The sequence below is a fragment of the Micropterus dolomieu genome, linkage group LG05 (assembly GCF_021292245.1).
Source record: "Micropterus dolomieu isolate WLL.071019.BEF.003 ecotype Adirondacks linkage group LG05, ASM2129224v1, whole genome shotgun sequence".
Classification (NCBI taxonomy): domain Eukaryota; kingdom Metazoa; phylum Chordata; class Actinopteri; order Centrarchiformes; family Centrarchidae; genus Micropterus; species Micropterus dolomieu.
In genome coordinates, this window is record NC_060154.1 from 31,415,893 (window position 1) to 31,428,852 (window position 12,960).

General features: G+C 44.7%; 1 protein-coding gene and 2 long non-coding RNA genes across 6 annotated transcripts in view; 1 reads left to right on the forward strand and 2 right to left on the reverse strand.

The window, feature by feature from the left end:
- Positions 1-12,960, forward strand: part of LOC123970881 (cadherin-2-like) — a 127,155-nt gene that overhangs the window by 69,551 nt on the left and 44,644 nt on the right. The window lies entirely within an intron of this gene.
- On the reverse strand, positions 40-903 carry LOC123970884. Its single transcript, XR_006825086.1, has 3 exons — positions 796-903; positions 320-526; positions 40-180 (listed from the first exon to the last, which is right to left on the reverse strand). It is a non-coding gene; the product is annotated as an uncharacterized LOC123970884 (long non-coding RNA).
- Positions 8,828-9,673, reverse strand: LOC123970882. Its single transcript, XR_006825084.1, has 3 exons — positions 9,494-9,673; positions 9,119-9,419; positions 8,828-9,009 (listed from the first exon to the last, which is right to left on the reverse strand). It is a non-coding gene; the product is annotated as an uncharacterized LOC123970882 (long non-coding RNA).

Here is a 12,960-nt window from a genome sequence, read left to right on the forward strand (position 1 = left end):
GAAACTGCAACTCAGTATCACGACTCTGTGTCTAAGTGCTCCACACTGCCACACTACAACCTGTCTGTATGCTGCCTGACTGAACTGTCTGTTACTCTGTCCTGGGTCTGGAAGATCAGCCATGTGTGGTGCATGGAAACCCAGTAGTCTGGATGTTGTCAACAGTGCTCAGATTCTGGTCTGTAAAGGAATATATAGTTGTTAGAACCCCAAATGGGAAAGATCTGTGTAATTTGAGAGAACATTCATCAACATGATCAGGAAACACCAGAGAAACTTTGTAGTACACTGGAATAGACTAATATTAAAATATATATACCTGTTCATATGCCGTTGTTAGAGTGTGAAGCTCGACGCAGGTATGTGCTGCTCGGCTTGCACCTCGTCCTTCCCGTCCTGCCTCTTCTTCCACGGACCCTGGCTGCCCTCCCTCCTCTACTTCACCTCGATCCCGGTCTTGTCCCGGTCTGTGCTCGGCTCTGGAGTGCAGTCCTCATCAGAGACAATGATGCTGTCACAGTGGAAGCTATAACATGCAAAACAACGTACATGGTATGAGTCTGGTGTAACTGATGGAGAAGGGAAAATGTGTATCAGCCTGTTTTTAGCTTTGCCCAATGTTACCACAGCTGTTAGCACAGCTACCTGTTGCTAACAGTTAGCTAGCCAACTCGTTACTGAATCAAAGTTAGTATTTTTAAACCTATCCAATATTAACATGCTAGCTTGATAGTGAGCACTAACAACCGGGTTAGTTGTTTATTTTTATAACAATAAAGTTAAATGTTTTCTTACCCCTGATGTGAGCCGCTGCATCGCACTGCTCTCCGCTCGTCACACTGTGCTCGTCCTCCAGCAGAGTCGGCAACGCGCGGTCACACGTTTCTCTGTTGGATACTTTAGAAAATCCAGCAGTTTCTTGCTAGTACCTCAAACTTACCCACCCTGCCTTTAACAGCCAGTTTAGTATCTGCAAGGCGCGTCCACTGGGGGAGGCGAGCCAGTATTCGCTCCACCAGGGCCATCCGCGCTCCGCTGCTTGGGGGTCTGCACGAGGTGGGGCAGCCACACCCATGCGGGAGGGAGAGCCAGACAGGTGGGCGTAGACAACTTTTCTCAGTGCTGCGCAGGTGCACAGAGGGGTAGACCAAATAGCGATAGCCTTAGATGGCGAAGCCTATACGAAATAGAACTGCAGAGCGGGGAAGTGAGAACAGGCGTGTAGCTGGGTGTGGCACTCAGGTGATGGGGAAAGGAGGGTAATCAGGGAATCTGTTGGATCAGTGGAGAATGAAAATGAATGTGTCTGAGTAATGCCACGTTCCAGACCAGTCGGAACTCGGATATTTCCCAGTTGAAACTTCCAACTTCCGAATTCAAAGTGATAAACTATTATTATTATGTACATATTGAAGGTGGATGTGGGATACACATATGCACATACATGGATACATATACATACATATATACACAGCCCTAATACAGTGTACTGTCAAATGTATAAGAAAGTTGTGTAAAATTTCACTAATTCAAACAAACAGTAGTCATTCCATCCATCCATCCATCCATCGTCATCCGCTTATCCTGCGTACAGGGTTGCAGGGGGCTAGAGCCAATCCCAGCTGACATCGGGCGAAAGGCGGGGTACACCCTGGACAGGTCGCCAGTCCATCGCAGGGCTACACATAGACATACAACCACTTACACTCACATTCACACCTAAGGACAATTTAGGGTCACCAATTAACCTAGTTCGCATGACTGTACTGAGACAGCAGGGTCTCGAACCACAACAGGCTGCAAGTCCTCCAGATATTCCTCTCAAGCAAAAGGTTACACTGTTTATATGGCCAACCAAAATAGCTTCAGAGAAATATCTGACAAATTCAATTTGTCACAGTCATCAGCACGCATATGTATTGTGGAAGTGATCACAACCCTTTGCACCGTGGTGCAATCATAATAACAATCTTTATTTTTTGAGTGCTTTTCAAAAACAAGTTACAAAGTGCTTTAACAAATGTAAAGACAATAAAACACATAAAAACAAATACATGATAAACGCAAGAAAACATTTGAGACTAAAATACATGTTTAAAGTAAATATAAAATATATATAAAACAGAATAAAATAAAATAAGATCAGGAAAGGCTCTCCTATAAAAGTATGTTTTAAGAAGGGACTTAAAAGAGTTCACTGACTCAGCCGACCTGATTTCCTCGGGCAGGCTGTTCCAGAGCCTCGGGGCCCTGACTGCAAACGCTCTGTCCCCTTTAGTTTTCAGTCGAGACTCTGGAACAGACAGCAGACCTCTGCCCGAGGATCTCAAGGTACGTGCTGGTGTTTATGGGACTAAAAGGTCAGAAATATAACAAGGCGAGAGGCCATGAAGAGTTTAAAAAGTGATCAATAAAATTTTAAAGTCAATTCTAAAACATACTGAGAGCCACTGTAATGAAGCTAAAACAGGGGTGATGTGGTCATATTTTTTTCATATACTTTGTTCTGGTCACAAGCCTGGCAGCTGAGTTCTGGAGTCGATCAGTAGATTTTTGGGTTAAGCAAGTAAAAGGGCTGTGAGAGATGAAGATGTGTAAAATGGTCTCAGTGTCCTTAAAAGGTTAACATTGATCGTATTTTTGATATATTTCTAGGCTGGTAAAAACATAATTGTGCAAGCTTTGTGGTGTGTTGCTCAAAACTAAAACTACTATCGAACAAGACACCAAGATTCTTTTAAACAGGCTTAATGTGATTCACTAGGAAACCAGCAAATTGCCATTTGCTGGGACCCAATGGCCAGGATCTCTGTTTTATCTGAGTTCACCTGGAGGAAATTATTTGACATCCAGTTCTTAACTTCACAGAGACCTTTGGTAAGTGAACTCAGTATTCCAGGGTGTGTGGATCTGACGGGCAAGTACATCTGTGTGTTATCAGCATAAATATGAAAAGAAACACCATGTTCTATCTCACACAGGCTCCGCCCTCTACTGGACTCTATGCTCACTGAAATTTTATCGTGCACGTAGCCAACCAATAGGACGTCGCTACCGATACGTACGTGACGTATAAATAGCAGTGTCCCTACTGTCTCAGCATCCTTTTTTCTTCAGCAAACGGCGAATTGCTCACTGAATTCACCACCTCCACGGATGGAGTCGCCACTACTAGAAAATTATCTTGCACCAAGGCGAGGTGACCCATGTCCTGCCCAGACGAGTCCAAGCCCCCACCCCCGCCAGCCGACCTGCGGATAGGGAAAGGAGCGACTGGCCAAGTGACCGTTATGGAGGGAGAGAGGCCTGCTGACGCTGCCACAATCCCCCGTCTGGTGTTCAAGGCGCCATTGTTTTACATGTGCTGCTTGTGTGAAACTATGGTAAGGCTTTTGAGAATGTGGAAACTGTTTTGAGTAAAATATGTTTATTACATTCCTCTAAGAGCTAAGTTAACTTCTGTCATCAAAGAACTAACGTTAACTCCTGGGGTGGGGCTAAGGGTTCGCCCTGCGGCCTTGTGTTCACGAAGCCACTGTTCTAAACTGTGCTGCTTGTGTGTATACTGTGGAGATGCTTGTGAATGTTAAACTGTTTATGAGAAACACATTACATTCTAAGAAGTGCTAATTCCCCACCACCAACCCCATCCCATTGAGCTAGCCGTGTTGAACGCGTCGCTGCGCTCACTGACGCTAAGCTAACGGTTTGCCCCACGCCGCTCTCCCGGTCAGAACCGAGTGAGAGGGTGGGTGAGGCCCGGGCGTCCACTTCGCTAGCCTGACCGCCGAGTCCGCGCGGCCATACTGGTCTGCTTCCACGACGTGACAGCCGAGAAATGAGTTGTTCTTACCGTGGAAACTGGACAATGCAGCAGTGTACTGTAACTCTGCATTCCCAGCGCGCCCACACAGACTCGCACAGGCGCATTGCTAGCTCACCGGCGGTGAAAGCGTGTTACATAAACAGACATGCTGCCCTGCCAGCATCTCTTTCGCCGAGCAGTCACAGCGCAGCTAGGCTAGTCCGCTATAGGCGGAGAGAGACAGCCAAAGTCAGGTCTCTCTCTGTATAGCGGGACAAAAGAGATCGCTTGCTGTTACCGATACCGATGCAGCAGGCGAGGTTATCTACCCAGCCGCTGCTTCACATTGAAGCTGTAAGCTTGAGGCTAACTTCAACACTGTGCGTTCAAGGCCCGGTCAGTCTTTTCCAACTCAGACTGCATAACAATGTGGTTCAGCAGATCTGAGCTCGCTTCGGGAGAGCGGAGGTGGATCTGTTTGCCAACACCCATTGCCCGCTGTGGTTCTCAATTCAGCCACAGGACAGCGCACCCTTTGGGATGGACGCGTTACACACGCGCCATTGCCAGAAGGGCTGCTGTTTGCGTTCCCCCCCACTTGTCTTGTCGCGGCTAGGGCGGGCAGTCATCGGGCTGTGTGAGATAAAACAAATGTTACAATATGGTAACCCTAGTTCTATAAGCACAGGTGGAGCCCTCTACCAATGAGCCCTGCCGCTCTGACGACATCTGCTGAAGAGGCGGTTGGATGCTGAGGCAGTAGGGACACTGCTATTTATACGTCACGCACGTATCGGTAGCGACGTCCTATTGTTCGGCGATGTGCACGATAAAATTTCAGTGGGAAAGTGCGTGCCTTTGTTGGAGCTCCAGGAAATGTCCACAACGCAAGGATCCAGAGAAAATCCAAGTTCTTTAAAAAATGGAATGAGAAAATGGGTCGGTTCATGCTGCTTGGAGATAGTGCCTACAATGGCCATGCCTACCCTTTTAACATTACTGACACCGTCGACCATGGTGCTCTCGCCATGCAGGACCAACTGTACAACTCAAGAATAGGCCAGGTGGTGGTAGAGCAGGCATTCGGGAGACTAAAATGTAAGTGAGGGAGGGTGAGGAATTTCCAGAACACTAGACTTGATGTGGTCATCATGCTCATCATGTCTGCATATCTATGCTGCATAATATGTGCACAAGACACAAAGACATCTGGGAAAAGCATCCAGGGGGTTGCCCATGCCAGGAAGATGAAAACTGCTAATTACATCTAGCCAGAAATGTAGGACATTCAGAATGTGATGGAAACTTTGAAGAGGTTCATACTCTACCTCCTCTACCATGTGCCATTAGTAATACACATAGCTGATTATCTTTGTATTGTTTAAAACACATATGTCATTTCTGTCTTGCAGTCAGGAGAAATTACATTTATTGCATTTTGCAATTACAGCACATAAGGTCTCAAGTAGGGCACATTAATTTGGTAAAATGAAAGTCAGACACAAACTTCAAGAAAATATCTCCATTTGGATTAACTGCCTCCGCCCACACTAATGCTCTTCCGCTTAGCAGATGCAGGATGCAGCGTACCTTCGCTTGTTCTGAGGAAAAGAAACCCGACAGTTGGGAAACTCACTGGAGAACGGCTCACGGGGTCATGGTCATGGACCAGCTGGCAGCTGGTGGGTTGGTTCAGTCTGGATAGCCTGTGCTTGAGGAACTAGATTGATTATGGTGGAGACAAAGCCAGTTAAACGGGTAATCTGGTCATTGGTGGCTTGCCTGTCATTTAAGAGGGTCTGGATTGCTTGGTCGTGTTGTCCTAGGACTCCTCCCTGGCTGGCGAGGGCAGACAGGCTACTTGCAGTGTCTGTCTCCATGTCCGTTGAGTCCATGAATGGCCAGTTCGTACTGTTAGGTGTAGATGAAAAGGACTCAGGAGCAGACACAAGGCAGAGGCAGTTAACTCAGTCAGATTTCTTTCAGAGTAGCAAGAAGTGGACTGGGGGGTGGGAAGCAGGCAGACAAATAAGAGGGCTCTGAGGCAATCTCCAGCTTGATGGGATGCATCCTCCAGCAAACAGTTTAAGGCAGGCAGGAAGCGTTCTCAAACAGGCAGGGATTCTGGCAGGCAGAGACACACAGTTAAACCCAGGCATAAAGGGTTTCCAATGACAAAGTTCTGTTCATAAGATTCTCAAATCGGTAATCATATGGGTGGTTTGAAAGACACTGAACAAAAACAACCTATTTTGTTGTTTAGTTGAGAGGACATGAAACTCTTCTGTCTAATTATTCAATACTAGTTTCCGATGTTCCCCACCGATGCAGTCTACTCAGCATGTAAGAATTATTGGCTGCATATGTTTATATGCTTGCATAAGAAGTTAATTAAGGCCACAATTGTTTAGGTTTTTTTATTTTTAGTAAGGACTATTTTTTTCAGTGCTAATTGTTATTTTCTTTTCACCAGTCATATTAGTAGATATTCCATTCTCCCCACATGAATCTATAAAGTGTAATTTTATCTCTTATCTAGCTGAAAACAAGTGTCAGCGTGAACATGTAGATTTTTTCTGTCTTTATTCAAAGCGCTCCTGTGAGCCAAGCCTTTTATCTACTGCTGGTGCAGTTTTAAACTAAGAGCCTGGATATCTGTGTCTCTGTACAGGCCCATGAATTCTGGCTCCCGCCCTGTATCACTTCAACCCAGCCTGCTGGAACAGCTTTGCCTGGCAGCCGGTCTTGACTGATTGTGCTGCTTGTTAGTCTGTCTTTGATCATTAAGCAGAGCAATGTCACCGCCTTTAGTGTCATCAATTATAATTTGGCTTGTGTCACTTTGATCTTAACAAATATTATCCCAGTTTTTTAAGCTGCGTGTTGGGCCACGTGCTGCAGACTTCCAGCTTTCTCTGCAAGCCTTGTGATGAATAATTTACCTGAGTGGATTTCTCTCTTGCATGTTCTCTCTCACTCTGCTAAAGCTCCGACTTCACAGCCCACAGCCAGGAAGTTTAGAGTGAATGATAGAGTGAACGGGTAACATAAAAATAGCTCATCATGTCCCTTGGTGATGGCACCTACATCTGTCCAGTCCATATGGCCCTGTTCTCAGGCCAGAGTCCAATATGCACTGAGTCAATACTATAAAGATTCTGATTGGTTATAGAGTCGGAGGTCTGGTTAGAAAGTGACTGGTTTAAGATTCGGCATAATTGGCACACAATAATGTTATTTAACTCAGCCAACAGTAACAAATATAAGCTGAGTAATGTGATTTAACCGTTAAGATGTCTGTAAAATATCAGGCTAGTTAATGCGGTGGCTGTGGCTCAGGAGGTAGAACGGGTTGTCCACTACTTCTACTACTGCTGCTGACACTCCAAATTGCCCCCAGTGTGCAATTACCTGTGCCGTCGGTGTGGGTGTAGTGGTTTCTGTTTCCCATGTGCAGTTGACACCACCTGCCATCAGTCTGTGAATGTGACAAGTACTGTAAAACTACAGAAGAACAGACTAGATATCATTGGGGAGTGTTAGTTATGAGGTTAGAGGACCCAAACGCAGGACACCGAGCAGAGCATGTACAGCTCCAAAGGTTTATTATAAACAAAAGCGCACTTACGGGCTGTGTCAAAGTAATCCAAAAAAATCACAGTACAAACTATACGATCCCACAGAAAATCCAAATGGAGAATAATCCAGAAATCAGGGGAACAGGCAGAACACAATAAGAGGTTGACAAGCTACACACGACAATGAACGGGAACAGAGTGAGGTGAAACACAGGCAATATGTACACAGGGTTAACAAGCTGGGATGGAATACACATGTGAGAGACACGAGGGACTAATCAAGCACAGCAGACACACAGCCAGGCAAAGAGAAAGCAGGAGAAACAGACAGGACCAAACCCAAATGCAGAATACAATTGATCATCATATGGCAAAACTAAACACAACAGGAAACAAGCAGACTGAACACCAGACACTGGCAAATAAACAACAGGCAGAGAACACAAACCAACACTTAGCAGAACACTAATAATCAGAGATGCTCATAAGTCTTTGAGCTAGAGTCCAAGTCAAATCTCAAGTCACTCGTGGTTTTAATGAATGTGGCATCAGCTGCTGCGTTGAATCCAGGCTGCTTATAACACTGCATAGCTATAAGGAATTCTGTAACTGTATCCTGTTTTTCACTTACAGAGCACAACCATGTAATGTGCAATGCAGTTAATGACAGCATATTAACTACTGTAAGTCAACACACCCTGCAGACTCTCAAACCCAGTGTAATGTTAACTACATAAACCTGTAACGTTACATGTTCAACCATAAACCTGTAACGTTACATGTTCAACCATAAACCTGTAACGTTACATGTTCAACCATAAACCTGTAACGTTACATGTTCAACCATAAACCTGTAACGTTACATGTTCAACCATAAACCTGTAACGTTACATGTTCAACAATAAACCTGTAATCTGCTATTCAGAGCACAACCATGTAATGTGCAATGCAATTAATGACACTTAAACTACTGTAAGTCAACACATTCCCCACACTCTCAAATCCATTATTAATTATAATAACTACCACCACAAGTTTGGCAAGTAAACAAATGCATCTTTTCATACAAACAATAGTCGGTGTTTTTCTTAGGTGTCTTAATTGATGTAACAGGGAAAGGTAAGACAGGTCTAGCTTAGAGAAATTTAACTGATCCCGTAAGTGTTTGACATTATAGCTTTAGGTATTTCTCACATGTACTTGTCCTTGTCAGGGAGCCAACAATAGACTGATTAGTTAGAGACAGTAGCTCAGGCATCAGGCTAGCAGATATCAGTGTTCTCTGGGAATCTTATAAGGTTGAGCCATACAAGAATGTTTACAAGAACTCACTGGCTCCACAGATTAGAGCACAACTCTTGGATAGTAATAGATTCCAATATGATGAAGCTTTGGAGTCTAAACATCAGATTTGTTGTTCTAGGTTAAGGCCAGGTAAAGATAACCTAATAGAGAAACCTACAGGCACTTGGGGGAAGACAGAAACATAAAAGACCAAAAGACGTTATCCTTCAGATTTGGTGTTGGCATTTGACGTGTTCACATTTTGTATGCTGGCACTGCATCTCCTCGGCCGGGCAGGTGAGTGAGCCCAGCTGACCAGACGGAGGACGAGGGGGAGTGGACCTGGGGAGAGGGTGACAGAAAGACAGGGTTAGTGACACTGCAGGGACAAGGCACAGGGAAATAAACAAGATGCTGGATGTGTGTGAGAGCTTGAGTGATCGAGTGGCACCGGGTTTGGGGCAACGACGATCAAGCAGGGGTTGACTGGAGAACAGGGGTAGAAGAACTGTTGGAGATGCGGCTGATTGCTGGCAGGTGGGGCAGGCAGAGGAGGTGGCTGATGAGGTGCAAGTGCGGGTCGTTGGCTGTGCTCAGGAGCAGAGGGAGAGAGAAAGAGCAGGAACACACAGGGGAGGAGACACAGGGAGGCAGGCAGAACAGAGAAAAAAACTGAATCACAGACAAAAAGGAGAAAAAGCCAGGACACTCACCGTCAGCCGGGCTGCCACCAGAACACCCGTAGGTCATAGCTAAAGCAAGGAGCAAGCTAGCTTTAGATGGTCAATGCTGAGCGAAACATGTTAACTAACCTCAGGTTACTAACCTATTTTGAGTTCAGCGCATCTTTGTTTGGGTCTTGTTGTGTGAAATTTATGATGAATGATGAATGTCTCAGCAGCTTCAGGTGTTTGTTGTCCTCTCTCACGTGTGGTCGCGCGCCGCTGATATGTTACGTAGGCAAGTTATAGGTAATGGAGGGAGGGGAATAACAGCAAGCTCATCAGACGTTTCCTAAAAATAAACATTGTTCTCAAGTCCCGCACCTCGAGTCCAAGTCAAGTCTGAATCCTTTTGAGGACGAGTCTCAAGTCAAGTCTCAAGTCACTGTGTGTGCGACTTAAGTCGGACTCGAGTCAGAGTCTCAAACTCGAGTCCCCATATCTGCTAATAATACAAATAAACTACAACCTAACTATGGCGTTATTTGTGTGTCACATTCCTGAGGTCACATTCATGCACGCACAGTTTCACGTTTGTGAGCACACATTACACTTTGAAGAGAAAATATACATGAGCAAACAAAAATCTGTTTGTGCAAGCCCAACTTTCCAGTGTTTTACATCTGTCAACCCCGTAAGACGGGGAGGTCTCGCCATAATTTATTGCGAGAAGTGGAAATTTTATTATACATATGGATAATACCACTAATGCATACACAAGGGAATTTACATCTTGCCTGGACAGTTTTGGATTGGACCAACATATTCATTTTCCCACTCACTCCAAAGGTTATGTTTTGGACTTGGTATGCTGCTCTGGTGTCACTCCTCGTGGTTGCACTGCGGCTGACCTCCCCCATTTCTGATCACATGTTAATTTCTTTTAATGTCAACTTAAACTGTCCTCGTGTCATTTCATTCAGAAATATTTAGGACATTAATTTAAACACTCTCTCTAGTGAAATTGACTGCCTCCCCAGTATAATTAATGATTGTATGTTGTTCCTCAAATGTAAGTCGCTTTGGATAAAAGCGTCTGCCAAATGAGTAATTGTAAATAATCTGTTTTTCCAACCCCGATGAACTGGTTTCTCACTACAGCGATGGCCTACAAAACATTTTAAATTCTCTGGCTCCTTAAAAACCCGGACTGTTTCCTTCACCCATTCTGCCTCATGGTTTACATCAGAACTACGCCAGCTCAAAGTAAAAGGTTGTTGCCTGGAACGCCTTTACAAGAAAACTGGACTTGTTCACCAAGAAATGTACAAACCACATCTCAACTACACAAGGAGAGCCAAATCCACCTAGTATGCAGGTATAATTAGTTCAGGCAAAGGAAACACCAGAGCCCTGTTCTCCATTGTCAACAACATACTATGACCACCAGACACTCTCGCGCCTCATCTGTACTCAGCTGCTGACTGTAACTCCTTAATGTTATTTTTTAATGCCAAAGTACACACCTCTTTCTCGTTCATTTTGGAGTTTCTCGCTTCCCTCTTTTGCTGAAATATTGGACATTATTAGAAATTCAAAACCAACTACTTGTCAGCTTGACCCTCTTCCTACCATCTCGGTCAAAGCCTGCTCATCCTCTCTTCTCAAATAACTACCATTATACATTCCTCTCTCACCTCAGGTATTGTTCCCTCATCTTCAAAATCAGCTGCAATAACTCCTATACTTAAGAAACCTGGTGCAGACCCCAACAATTTCAACAACTTCCGTCCCATCTCTAACCTACCTTTTCTTTCTAAAATCCTTGAAAAAACAGTTGCATCTCAGGTCCATGCACACATGTCTGACAATAACCTCTATGAACTATTCCAATCTGGTTTCCTTCCCTGTCATAGCACAGAAACAGCTCAGCATGGCAGCTGATTCCAGACTACTTCTCATAACATCCTCCTTGACAGATTAGTCTCTATTGGTTTCACTGACACACCCTTGGACTGGTTTAAATCATACCTCTCTGGCCACACTCAGTTCATCCAACTCAAACATTTCAAATCAGAGCTATCCCCTGTCACTACCGGTGTTCCCCAGGGCTCTGTCCTGGGGCCCCTTCTGTTCATCATCTAGCTACTTCCTCTTGGCCATATCTTTCGTAAATTTACATCTTACGAAATTTACATTACAAATTTAAATCACATCTCTCCCACCCACCTCCCTCTCTGATTGCCTAATGGAAATGAAATCCCAGTTCTCCTGCAGCTTCCACAAACTTAAGAGTGACAAAACCAGGCTCTCCTCATTGGCACCAAATCCACTTTAACTAAATTTCTCTTACCATTGACAACTCCCCAGTTTCCTCCCTCATTAATCGCTCATTAATCCGCTAGTACAGCCATTCTCGTTCACACACTGGTCACATCCTGCATTGATTGATTGTTGTAATTCTCTTTTCTTTGGTCTTATTCTCAAATTCATACATAGACTTCAACTAGTTCAGAACTCTCCTGTGTGAGTTCAGGTGGTATTCTGCTCATTTTCAGGTTCAAAATCTTAATTAGGGGTTGTACCAGAACAGGTTTACATGGTTTAATTTTCAAAAAACACCATATTTTTCTCATACTGCACATTGCTGCAGCTCCTCTTTTCACCCTGTGTGTTGTACGCTCCACTCTTGAGCTACAGAGTGATGCATCTTACTTGTATAAAATCTTTGTTGGGAGTTGCACATGCGCAGTTTCCAGGTAAGGACTACTAGCCAATCAGAAGCAGAGAAGGGCGGGTCGTAAGAAACAAGGTAGTGTGATCCAAATCAAAGCCGCTTCAGACTGAGAGCGTAACCTAGCAGATGTTATAAGTTACTCAGGTCCACAACCACACAACATCATTGTTCCACATCTTACCATCAGGACTAAACGTTGAACTGTTGCCGGTGTTCTGACGATCTATGCTGCCTTGCCAAAAAATGCTACCATAGCGCAAATCGATAGACTCGACTCTACTCGGCCCTGCTCCGTTTTCCATTGCAGATAGTACCCAGAGATAGTACGTAGCTTGTCGTCATAGTGACGCCACACACAATTGCAGCGACGTAATGTTCAATGCGACACCCACACCAGCGATCCACACAGCTTTCTCTTTTGTAAGTTAAAACGTTTCAACATTCCTCAGAATGTAAAGACAGATAAGCGGTATGAAAACCTTCCAGGGAGCAGAGGGTTCTGTGAGCGGGCGGCTGGCCGGCCTCACACGCTCCTCCCGCGGGTTGGCGCAGGCTTCCCCCGCAGCCTCCTTCGCGGAGCTCCTCAACTCCGAAAATATTCAAGCACATTTTTGTTCCGCCATCACTTCTCGTAAAACTGTCAATATTTGAAATCTACACAGCTGATTTCTCACCTCAAAAATTCTCAGAAGTGGATTTAGTGATGAAATTTTATACGAAAGCTGTAAAATATAAAACTTTCTGTTGCTGGCCTCTGTCTGGTGCAGCAATGATGATGCAGTGAATATTCTCTCTGACCAATCAGCAGTCTGTCGTGTTTTCACGTTACATTTTAGTTTCCCTCAGCTCGCTTGGAACCTCGACGGAGGTGAGGTGATACGAAAAAAAGTACCT